General features: G+C 43.0%; 1 protein-coding gene across 11 annotated transcripts in view; it reads right to left on the minus strand.

Moving 5' to 3' along the window:
* Positions 1-11101, minus strand: part of PTPRA (protein tyrosine phosphatase receptor type A) — a 201433-nt gene extending 190332 nt beyond the window's left edge. For 4 of the 11 annotated variants that reach the window (XM_072619795.1, XM_072619793.1, XM_072619792.1 and 1 more), the window contains exons 1-2: positions 10754-11090; positions 2608-2667 (exon numbers count right to left, since the gene is read on the minus strand). The gene's annotated coding sequence lies outside the window, so the exon portion shown is untranslated. Of the gene's footprint in view, positions 1-2607; positions 2668-5950; positions 6054-9563; positions 9685-10753 lie in introns of those variants that run through there. The other 7 variants (XM_072619797.1, XM_072619789.1, XM_072619794.1 and 4 more) reach the window with 5 other exon arrangements.
* Between the last annotated feature and the right edge of the window lie 870 nt (positions 11102-11971).

Genomic DNA, 11971 nt, shown 5'->3' on the forward strand with positions numbered 1-11971 from the left:
AATGGACAAGTCCCTACCCACCTAGCACAGAGTGAATTTAATTACTAAACATTAACTGTCTCTTCTTCACAGAGGAACCCTGAGGGTCTTTCTCTGCCAGTTTGATTTTTTTTTTTTATTAAATTTGCCATCCCTTGAATAATCCCGTAAAGAAGCCTATTCATTGAATGGGTGTATCTCACTAAAAGTGAGAATGTGATAAGACCTTAGCCTGAAAGGGCAAGTGTCTCAACTTGCACCCTGGGCCATCTCCAGTCATCCTGATGAATATCAGGCCACTGGACCCCAGTGGCTCTGAGGTTGGTATCCTTGCACTGCCCTCCATCACTGAAATCAAAATCAACTGCAAGTCATGCCATCATCTTGATGTCATGGTCAAAATGATGTCAGGGCAAAACACCACCGCCACCACCAATCAATCCTCCACATTTGCCAAAGTGATTTCCCCAAAGCATGCGTCCGAACATGTTAGTTTCTTACTCACAAAATTCCTAAGGTTCTCTATTACCTCCAAGATAAGCATTCTTACCCTCTTTTGCATCATTGTGCCCTTTGGTAGTCTTGATGAAATCTATGGAACCTTTCTCAGAATAATATTTGTTGTCCATATTCGTAATTTAAGAAAATGCCAACTTTTAGGAGTTAGTGAAAATAAAGATAAAATTCTTTCCCAAGTCCACAGAGCCCTTGAAATCTGTCCATGAATCTATTGAGAAGTCTGTGGATCTTAGTTAAGAATCCTTGTCTAGAAGCAAATATAAACTCTTCTTTTTGGCATTTAAAGTCTTTCACAACTTGGCCCTAACTTATCTTTCCAGCCTCATTACTAACTTTCACTCCCCCATGGGCCAGTCAAACTGACTCCTCATACACAGCACTCCATTTCTCATTTCCAGGCCTTTGCACTGGCTGCTTCTTTATGCCTATGATATGTCTCTACTCAATTTTACCACCCGAAATCCATGACTCAGCTCAAGTGCTACTTTCTACATGAAGCCTTTCTTAATGACTAGTGTGCTCATCAAAAAAATCACCTTCTTCTATTTCGTAAACAAATATATAGTCTTCCCCAACAGAATGTAAGCTTTCTGAAGGTAGGGCACTGTCAAAACTATCTCACTTTTGTCCCTATCGCCAAGTACAGTTCCTGGTCCATAATGGGTATTTAATAAACACTTGCCAATACAGGATACATTTTTGGATGCCAATGTGGGGAATTAGTTTTGCTTGGCTATGCATATTTGTTATGAAGCTTTTACTTTTTGGGGAGCGGAGGCAGAACTGAGAGATGGAAGGAGGAAAAGAAGAGGAGAAAAGATGAGAATGGAGGAGAGAAGAGAGAGAGAAAATGCACTAAAGGATAGGATCCCCCTCACAAAAAAAAAAAAAAATAGAGAAAAGAGCATCATTGAATCAATGTAACACACAAAAGAGAACAGAAGGAAGGCCAGAAGGAATCACAGACAAGCAAGACAGTTTTAAAAGTTACATGATGAATTTATCATATACTTAGAAAGAAAGGCAAGCTGTACATAATATTCACTCTTTCATGTGCAACCCTCTTTCTAGTTCTATAGCTATATGGAAATGTTCATTTTAGTTGGTGTTTGTTAAGATCAGAAAAAGAAATTAAAATAAAGGCTTGCTAATGAATTTGTTTTGTTGAACTGACTCTTTTCCTCTCATTTTGCACAAGGGTTAGTTCACTGAGTAGGAGGACAAAAGGAAGAGGCACTACAGTCATGAGCTTGGGTAGGAATCAAACCAAGACAGGTTTAGTGGGGAGCAAAGAGAAGGCAGATAGGAAATGCTAGCCTTTGCCTTTCTTTGTGTCTCTGCTCCTCCATCCTTAACAGTATAAGCACTGGCAAAGGGAATAACAAGGAGGATGAAAGGAGCAATGAAGTAGACTCTTTAACATGACTTTAACGTACCGATTTTTAAGCCTGCCTTCCAGGGCAGATGAGGGTTTTATTTTGTGAGAAGTCAAGTCACATGTCTTCAGGACAGAGCTCAGTTTCATTTTTTTTTAACCCAAAGCACCTATTACAGTGTCTTACTCACACTAGGTGCTTAATAAATGTTTATTGAATTACTGAAGTACAGTTAAGGCATTAAGTCTCAGGGGGGACAGTAACAGAAAAAGATTTAAGTTTCAAACCTTGCTAAGAGCATCCTGGGATTTTATCAGTAAATAATCAGTGAAGAGAATGCCTGGAAAATGCAAGCCTCCATTTGTCATAGGAGGCACTGTGCTAAAATGGAAATAGCAGTAGATTTAAAGTCTAAAAACCTCAGTTCAAATGCCTAGACCTACTAATTACTATCTGTGTACAAATTATTTTGAGCAAATTATTTAACTTCTATGGACCTCAGTTTACTCACCTGTAAAATGAGGTAGTTGAACCAGATAATTCCACCATAAATCCTAGGACCCTATCAGGAGGAGGCTCAGAAAAAGGGGCAAAGATTTCTGACAGTATTCATTATGGATGAGAGATTTAGAAAACTAGTGTATCCCCTGATCAGCAAATATTAGGAAAAGACGCATGATAAATTGTAGAGAACAATGGATTTGGGATCCAAAGATCTGGATTCAAGCCTCACCTCTGACTTGCTGTGAAGCTGAGGGCAAGTCACTCAACATCTCTGGGCCTGTTTCTCCATCTGCAAAACAAGGATAATATGCAGTACTTGTACTACCTATCTCATAAAGGTGTTTTGTGAGAAAACCATTTTGTAAACTATATAGAGGTACAGAAATGGGAGTTGAAATATAATTAATATTAATTCAGCTATCCAGATTGTGCTGGAACTTTAATTTCCAAACGAGCAGAGTTTCTGATAAAATTCTCAAAATTGCCTCATTAAATGCTGCAATAAACAGCATTAAACCATGTGGGCAACTGGTTCTGTGGACCAAATTTTGACTTTCAGGGAAAAATTGGTTAGAAAAAAGAAATGAAAGGAACCTTGGGAGAAAGCAACTATATCATAGAGTTTGTGATTGACAAGTTCAGATGTATATCCTTTACCTTAGAAAAACCTTTTAAAAAAAAATCAAAGATAATTATTGGTTCAAGAGCCCATTCATTGCTTGAGGTTCTCAAAGAAAAATTGGCTCAAAAGGGAGGAGATGCTTTCAAGAGCAAAATTTTGGCAATAAAATTATAAATAATATTGAGTAAGAAAGGGGAAATAGTGGCAATGTAGCTGCACAGAGAACTCTCCCATGCACTCATATTTTAAAAATGTATTTATAAAATATGTAAGCAAACGCACATAACTCAGGAAGAATAAAAAGGGTTATGAGCCTATAAAAATATTGTCTAGAGTGAACTGAGGATTGAGAAAAATGTTTAAGAAAAATAAATAGGATTTCAGTTATGTTTAGGGCAAGAACAAAGAATGAACATACCTACTGTGTGAAACAGATGGTGTAATGGTAAAAGACAACATGATACTCAGCTACCACCAAGGAGTTCTTCTCAAATACAAACATACATGGTTAAAAGGGTGCTGAAGATGGTGAACCAAAAATGGATGAACCAAAAAAAAAAAAAAAGGTATCTAATTCAAGCATGCGCTAGCCTTGATAAGTAAAAAAAATTTAAAAGTATAAATGCTATTAACGAACTTCTCATAGTCATCTACTAAGGAGTATTACTAGACCAGGAAATGTTATACAAGAATACAGACAATATCTTACTTTTCTAAAAAGGGAAAGTAGACTCCGGAAACCTCAAATCAATGACTTTAATGTTAACACCTAGCAGAAATCTAGAACAAGTTTATTCCCAGATATTTTGTGAACAGTGACTTAAGGAAGTGGTTTCATAAAGAACATATCATACCAAACTAACTTTGTTTCTTTTTGGACAGTTACTAAAACTCATAAATTTGAAAGACCTGGACTTTAGTGAATCATCACACAAAATCTGTCATGACATTCTTGTGAATGAGTGAAAACATGAGCTGAATAATATAGTAAATTCACAACTGGTTGAAAAATTGTTACCCAAAGGGTAGTGACTAATAAATGGATTTCTATTCTGGAGAGATGGCCTACCACATCAGACTCAAAAAAAAAAAAAAAAGGTCTCAATAACCTGGAATTCGATTCAACAAACATAAGTGCTTCCTATAGACAAGGCATTGCACTAGCACTGAGGTCAAAGATACAAATGTGAAAAAAGCCCCTATCCTCAAGGAGTTTATGTTCTCCTGGGGCAGACAACACATAGTACAGACAAGTGAATGCAAGATAACATGATGTAATAGAGGGCACTGACAACCAGCAAAGGTTAGAGAAGGGCTATGGTAGAAGGAGGCACCTGAGCTGAGTCTCAGAGCACATTCCAGGACCAGAAGTCAGCCTGTACTAAAGCATGGAGGTGACAATGCTAAATTTAGAGAACAGCTGGTATAGTTCAGTTTGGCAGAAACATAGAGTACAAGAGGAAGAAGTCTAGAAACAGCCTGGAGACCAAATGTGAAGGTCTTTGAATGCCAAAGTGAGGTTGTGTGGTTTATCCTAGAGGCAAGAGGGAGCCACTGATGATTCCTGAGTAGAAGTATCATGATCAGACCTATGCTCTAGGAAGATTATTTGGCAGCTGTGTCAACAATGGATTGGAGAAGAGAAAGACTGGAAGCAAGCAGGAAGATCAACTAAAACACTGATGTAATAGACAAATACTTGAACTGGGGTGGTAGCCATGTGACAGTATAGAAGGAAAGGGATATACAGATACACCTAGATATAGCTATAGATAGATATATGTTTGTGAGACATTATACAAGTAGAAGTGTTAAATCTTGGCAAATGATTGGGGGAAGGGGATCAAGAAGGAAGAATCAAGGGTAACTGCAAAGTTAAAAACCTAGGTGACTCCAAGAATAGTGGTGCCCTACAGAGAAGTAGGGAAGTTTTCTAAAATTGGCACATTTAAAGATGGCAGGAACTCAGATTTACAATCTCAGAGTTATCTTTGATTTTCCTTCTTCCCTCCAAAATCAATTACCATATTCTGTTTTAATTATTAGCATGAGGATGCTCTTTGGACATGCTAAGTTTGAGATAGTTTATGGGACACCCAGTGATATTAGATTACAGTTTAGGCAAGAGATCAGAAGCCAGATATATAGATTTGGAAATCATCTACGCAGAGATCATTGAAGTCATAGGGATCAAAGAGAATACTAGGACAGAGGGTATAGAAAGAGAAAAAAGAGGGCACAGGATGGAGCCTTATGAGATACCCACAGTTAAGGAGCAGAAGATAGACAGAGCTATCTTCAGCCAAGATAGAACAGTGAATTCAGTTTAACAAGATAAAATTTAATATAAATATATGTAAAGTCCCATCCTTAGGTTTTAAAAGTCAACTCTGAATGCAGGGTGGTAGACATGGCTTATACAGACATTCATCTCAGTCATTAGTCAACAGTAAGATGCTATCAATAAGTATTTGTTAAGAACAGCTAACATTACCTGAAGTTGCATTAATAGAACTAACTGCCCAGACCAAGGAAAACAACAGCTCCAACTAAGTCCACCTTGGTCAGATCTGAAGTACAGAATGTGATTCTGGTCATTACATTTTAAGATGAACATTAACAAGCTACAGTATGTTCAAAGGAAGGTCACCCAGAATTTTAAAGGATGTAGAAACCATGTTATAAGAAAAGATGAAAGAAACTGCTTAGTCTAGAGAAAGGATGATAAAGATAGAGGCATCAGAGTTATCTTTAAATATCTAAAGAGATATCATGTGGAAGAGAGGAAGCATGTCACAGTGAACAAAGATCTAGCCTCTCTAGCCAGGAAGACCTGTGTTCAAGTACCTCCTCTGACATATACAAGCTATGTGACCCTGAGGGGCAGCTAGGTGGTGCAGTGGATAGAACACCAGTGCAGGAGTCAGGAGGACACGAGTTCAAATCTCACCTCAGACACTTGACACTTGGGCAAGTCACTTAATCTCAACTGTCTCATCCTGGGTCATCTCCAGTCATCCTGATGAATATCTGGTCACTGGATTCAGATGGCTCTGGAGGAAAAGTGAAGCTGGTGACCTGCACAGCCCTCCCTCACTCAAAACAAAGTCAAGTGCAAGTCATGTCATTATTTCTCTGATGGCATGGTCTTCTTTGGCAACGAAAGACGAAAACACAGATGTGACCCTGAACAAGTCACTTACCTCAATGCTCTAGGCTAGGGATTAGAAAACTAAGGCCTAGGGCTCAAAGGTCAAGTGAATCTGAAGCCAGTTTCTGTAGAGGCTCATAAAGTTAAGTGAATAGTCTTCACATTTTTAAATATAATAAAATTTTATTTAAAAATATAAAAACCATTCTGAGCTGCAGGGGCATACAAAAACAGACAACCACCTATCCTCCTGCTCTAAGGAGTTTTCTACCAATGACAGAAAAGGCATAAACCTACCAATGAAATCAAAGTCCCTATCCCGTAGAAAAAGAATTAGAGTTACTCTGTTTAACACCAACAGACAATTCAATTCAATTCAAACAGTTATTAAGTGTCTAGTAAACATAAGACATAGGATACAAATTAAAAAATAATCCCTGCTCTCAAGGAATTTACAATATTACACAAGGGAATGAAAACATCAATTCAGATAAATAAAATGCAGTTTAAGGAAGGAGAGAGCCTTAAGGAGGAGTAGGGTAAGGGAAGCCTTAGAGTAAAAGTTGGTAGCATATATAAGTATCAGTAAGATAATGAAGGTGTGAAGGCGTGAACTGTAGGAACAAGGGACTGGCCAGAGAAAGAATAGAAAGTTTGAGAACAGTCCAATATGGCTGAAATATAAAATAAATGATGTAAAGAGATATGAAATGAGTTTGGAAAGGTAAGTGAAAGTCACATGGTAGAGAGCCTTAAAAGCCAAATTAAGAAGTTTACATTCTAACTTAAAGGCAACAGGGAGCCACCAAAAGTTTTGGGGCAAGGGAATGAATTATATATTCAGATAAGAACTTTAGGAAGATTACTTTGGCAGTTATGTAGAAAATGGATTGAAGAGAGGAAGAGGCTTGAAAGAAAAAAGCATAATTAAGATGTATAATAGTCTTAGAGCAGTAATAAGAGCCTATATTACATCGAGTGGCCAAGCACCTGGAGAGGAGATGAATGTTATGAAGGACTTGGCAACTGATTAAAACAAATTGTATGAAAAATAGAGAAGATTCAAATAGGTCTTCTGGTGTAAGATACTGAGTGACTGGAAGGACTAGTGTCCTCGATAGAAATAGGAAAGTTAGGAGGAGGATCAGGTTTAGGATAGAAGATAATGAGATCTATTTTGGAAGTGATGAGCTTGAGATGCTGATGAGACATCCAGGTAACTATGCAAAACTGATATTCCAGAAAAAGATTCAGGCTTAATTTGATATTTGAGAATCCTGTACCTAGAGATAAGCACTGAAACCATGGACTCAGCTGGGATTACCAAAAGGACACAAAAAGAAAAAAGGAAGATCCAAGCCTTGGGTAATACACATGCTTACAAGCATAGATGGTGGATTAAGATCCAGCAAAAGAATGAGAGGAATGGTCAAAGGAGAACCAAAATGGAGTCATGCCCAAAAAGTCAAGGGAAGACAGGGTATCAAGGTTCTCCTGGTCAACAGTGCCATAAACAGAAGAAAAATCAAGGAGAGTGAAAACTAAGAAAAGATAAGGTCATCTTCTAACAGCAAAGAAGTCTTTGATATTCTGGAAAAGGAAAGCTGTTAGCAGACTGATGACAGCATCAGAAGCCAAAATGAAAGCAAAACAGAAACTCAACAACAGGAACTTTTAATTTTATCTTTTTATCACCAGTGCCGTTCACATACTAGGTATTTAATACATGCTAACTACAAAACAGTTGAAATATGTGGATAGTGAGGAAGTAGAGACAGTGAGTGACAGCAGATAACTTTCTTTCTAGTGACTGCTGACAATGAAAGGGAAAAGAACTGATAGAGAATAAAGATGATAGAGACAAATAAAGACAAAAAAGAACTAAGAATGAAGCAAGTTCCTGGAGAGCACAGATTAAAGATACTAGCTGAGGGGTTTGACCTTAGCAAGAAGTGCCACATCTTTATCAAAGATTGGAGAAAAGAAAAAGCGAATGGATGAGAAAGGTATTTGAGGTATAGGAGATGGAGAAGAGGGCACTCTGAAGAAACGACCATGATTTTTCTCAATATCTTAGAAGATAATATCACTTCCTGGGGGTGAAGAGGAGGCCTGGAGGGAAGCTCAGAAGAGAAAAGGTTTACAATAGACACTTATAGAACTTTGATAGAGGATCAAATGAGGAACCAGTTTGGATTAGGCAATATGAATTTGTAGTGCACCCAGTCAGCCAAGTAGCAGATGGTGGTAGATTGGGGAGTGGAAAAAGTTGACAGGAAAGTGATCTGAAGTTGAGAATTGGCAAAGTTGGATGGGGTTAGGACAAGAAACCCAGAAGTTCAAGATCGAAGTTAGTATGTAATTTAACTGATTAACAATAAAACCATAAAGGAAATGAAGTCAGAACATGAGTGACAGACTCAGAGAACAGGGAGGAGTGGAGGGCCTTCCTAGAGGCCATGATGAAATCAAAGAATAGGTATAGGAGTGAGAAAGGGAGAAATTTAAGGATAAAAGGTTATCATAAGAGAGAAGTATTTCAAAGTTCTAGATCTTAAATATAGGTGATGATGAGATCTAAGATATGACCAACGCCTTGGCTGAGATATAGTGAAGATATGCTAAGGGAACTGAAGATACTGATAAAGTGAGAAGCCATAGCATTCAAAGGGACATACTGTCAATGCTATCAATAGCTGGCACTATGTAGCACTTTCAAATTGGCAAAGTGCTTTATAGAATATTCAAAAAAATTTAGTGCATTTTAATCACCCTATATACATATAGGGACATCCTAAATATATCATCTCAATATATATGCTAAAGCTATTTTTAAAAAAAAACCAACCATTTTTGTGATTAGAGGAGCTTAAATTATCCTGCAGAACAGGAACTAAACTGTGGATGTTACAGGTGTGTAGGTTTCAGCTAATCATAGGAACACAACCAACAGGGGGTGAAGCCACTGGAGCAGAAGTTAGATGAACAATGGCTAGAGGACAGCCTTATACCGGGAATTTCTGTATCAAGCAGATTAAGATCTCTATGGTTAGCATCTATTAAAACTAAAATTTTGAGCTGAGAATCTCCAAAGAGAAAGGATCAACACCCCCCACCCCAAGATACTTTACTTAGAGATAAATGAAAATTAAATTACTTCTAAATGAAGATGAACAAAAAGAGACCTGGTCTACATTCTCAACTGTTTTGCTCTTTCCCCACCAGTATCCACCCCTTACAGTGGGTTTCTGGGGTTCACTGACCTTCTATTTGAAAGATTTTTGCTTCCGGCTAAGAATAATCTGACAGTTTAGTAAGGCAAAAGAACTGGAAGGAACTTAACAGGAAGACAAAGCTGGAAGAATTTAAAGTGGTGGTTCCAGTGATCACTACAAAGTTCTCATCCACCTACCCCAGAAACATCACTTCTTTTTTTCCTCAAATTTAATTTTTCTCAAATTTGCTTTCTTCAAACAAGGATCCTTGGCTTTCTTCTTTTCCTTCAGCAGTCCAGTTAGGGCACAAATCCTCTTACTCTAACTTAGCTTCACCTTTCGGAGGCAGGTCAGCTGGAAGCGACCCTGCCCTAAGACGAACTTCCAAAGGAGACAACCCCCAGCGAGGGCCCGGGATCGGTCCTCTCTGCTATCTGTGCACAACTTACAACAGGTTTCAGCTAAAGCCAGCCGCTCGTCTTCCCAGAAAAGAGAACGGTCCGGGCTTCGGGGCCCTGCTCCCCCCCAAGCGCCGAGCTCAGCCCTGTTCGCAACTGCTTCCCGGCCTACACAGAGGCTCCCTCCCATTCCGGCTTCGGATGATGACGGATCGTTTCCCCCGGCACAAGCTCACTCCCATCTCGGGCGAAGGAAGCCTCGCCAGAAGGGCCGGGGCACGGCACCGCCGGGCTCCCCGGGGCAAGCCGGCAGGGCTTGCGAGGCCGGCCCGGCCCGGGCTTCCTGGGCGCGGGGAGCGAGCTTCACGCGGGGACGGCGTGGGGCGGGGGGGAGCTCGAAGGATGGGGAGAGGGCGGTTCTTCCCACTTCCCTCAGGGATCCAGCGGCTGCAGCCCCCGCCCAGACACCGAGGTGATCTCACACAATCCAGCAGAGGATCCCAAATCCAGGGCAGCCTTAAGGGGAACGTCCCCGGGTCCGGGTTGGGCCTTCCCGGCCAGCGCCCTCACCCCAGCAGGGGTCTTCGGGGGAGAGAAGACCCTCACCCTAGGACACACCCGCCCGCCCAGGGCCCCCAGCCGGGGGCCACGAGGGAGAGGAGGGGATGGGAGTAGCGGGGGGGCCCGAGGCTACGCCTCCAGCTAGAGCCCCCCTCTTTCTAGGGGGGGCTCAGAGAAGGCCTTCCTCCCACCACCCGAGGAGAACGAGGGAAGCAGTCAGGCCCCCCGCCCAGCCAGTGCGCCTCCCTCAGGACCCCGACATCCCAGGGGGCGGGAGGCCGAAGCTGAGGCCACGCCCCCGGATGGGCCCGCGCGCACCTGGGCCGCTGCCCCCCTCCCGCCCCCGCCCCCCCGCGACCCCCGACCTCCGCGCGCGGTGCGATCCCGCGTGGGGAGAAGGACCTCCGCGCGCCCGCGACTAGACTCACCGGGTCGGACGGCGGGGGCGGCCACTCCTGCTCCGGCTCCTGCTGCGGACCGGCCCGGAGGGAGTCGGCGGGGCTCCCGGGGGCGGCTTCCCTCCCCTCCGCCCGCCCGGCCGCCACTCAGTGCCGCCGCCCCACCCGCGGCACCCGGCCCCGCCGAAGCGGCCTCGCAGCCATGGCCCTGACAGGAAGGGACCGAGGAAGGGGCCGGGACCGGGAGTCGGAGGGAGAAAAGGGAAAGGAGGCGGCGGCGGCGGCCACAGCCACGACTCGGGCTCCCTGCTCCGGGCACTGGGCTGTCAGTCAGCGCCGCTCGCCGCCAGGGCCGCCTAGCTCCCGTCAGCCGCCCGAGCTGTAAGGAGCCTCCTCATTGGCCCACTGAGAGCCCGACGCTGGTTGGCCCGGGCGCCCGCCAGGTTCCTGGGGGGAATCGCCCGAGCGCCCAGGCCCCGTCGCTGGGGGGCGCTCGAAGCCCCTGACACTGATGGGAGGGGTTTGGGCGTGGGCGCAGGCGCGGGCTCTGCCGCCGCTGTCCCGCGGAGGAGGGGCTGGAACTCTGCCTTCCGAGCTGGTTCTCATTCTCTGATACTTTGTAGCAGTGCGACCCCGGGCAGATCGTTTCATCTCGCTGAGCCTCTGTCCGCGCCTTCGTAGAAGGGGGATAAAAATGCTTCAAGCGATTGCAGTCAGGATCAAACCTGAAAGCGCTTTATAAACGTTGTAGGGCAATGCCAGGGGCTGCAATTGTTACCTTTAACCGGGGGGCTGCCAGGGTTTTCCAGAGGGGCATCTTGTCCATTCCTCTGCCTCCCCAGAGCTTTGCAGCCCTCCCCACTTCCCCCCCCATATCAGGGAAACATCTATCCTGTTGTTATTAAAGACAATCAGCTTTTTTTCTTTTCTGTCTTTTTTCTGTCTTTTTCAATGATCTAAAGAGCTCCCAGTTAGGAAAATTCTTCTACTAATGTAGACTGGCACCTGCCCTGCTTCACAGCTTGTAGTCTACCAGAGCTATCTGGGGACATTTAAGGGGTTAAGTGACTTGCCTGAGGTTTCACAGCCTGCATGAGTCAGAGACAGGACTCGAACCCTGGCCTTCCTGACTTAAAGCTGACTTTCTCTTCACTGCACCTAGACTGCCTCTCTGAGTAGTGTGGTATTAAAAAGTCCTTGGGAACAGGCATTGTATCTTATTTCACCTTTGAGTCCTCAGTGCCCATA

This window comes from Notamacropus eugenii, chromosome 6 (assembly GCF_028372415.1).
Source record: "Notamacropus eugenii isolate mMacEug1 chromosome 6, mMacEug1.pri_v2, whole genome shotgun sequence".
NCBI classification, from domain to species: Eukaryota; Metazoa; Chordata; class Mammalia; order Diprotodontia; family Macropodidae; genus Notamacropus; species Notamacropus eugenii.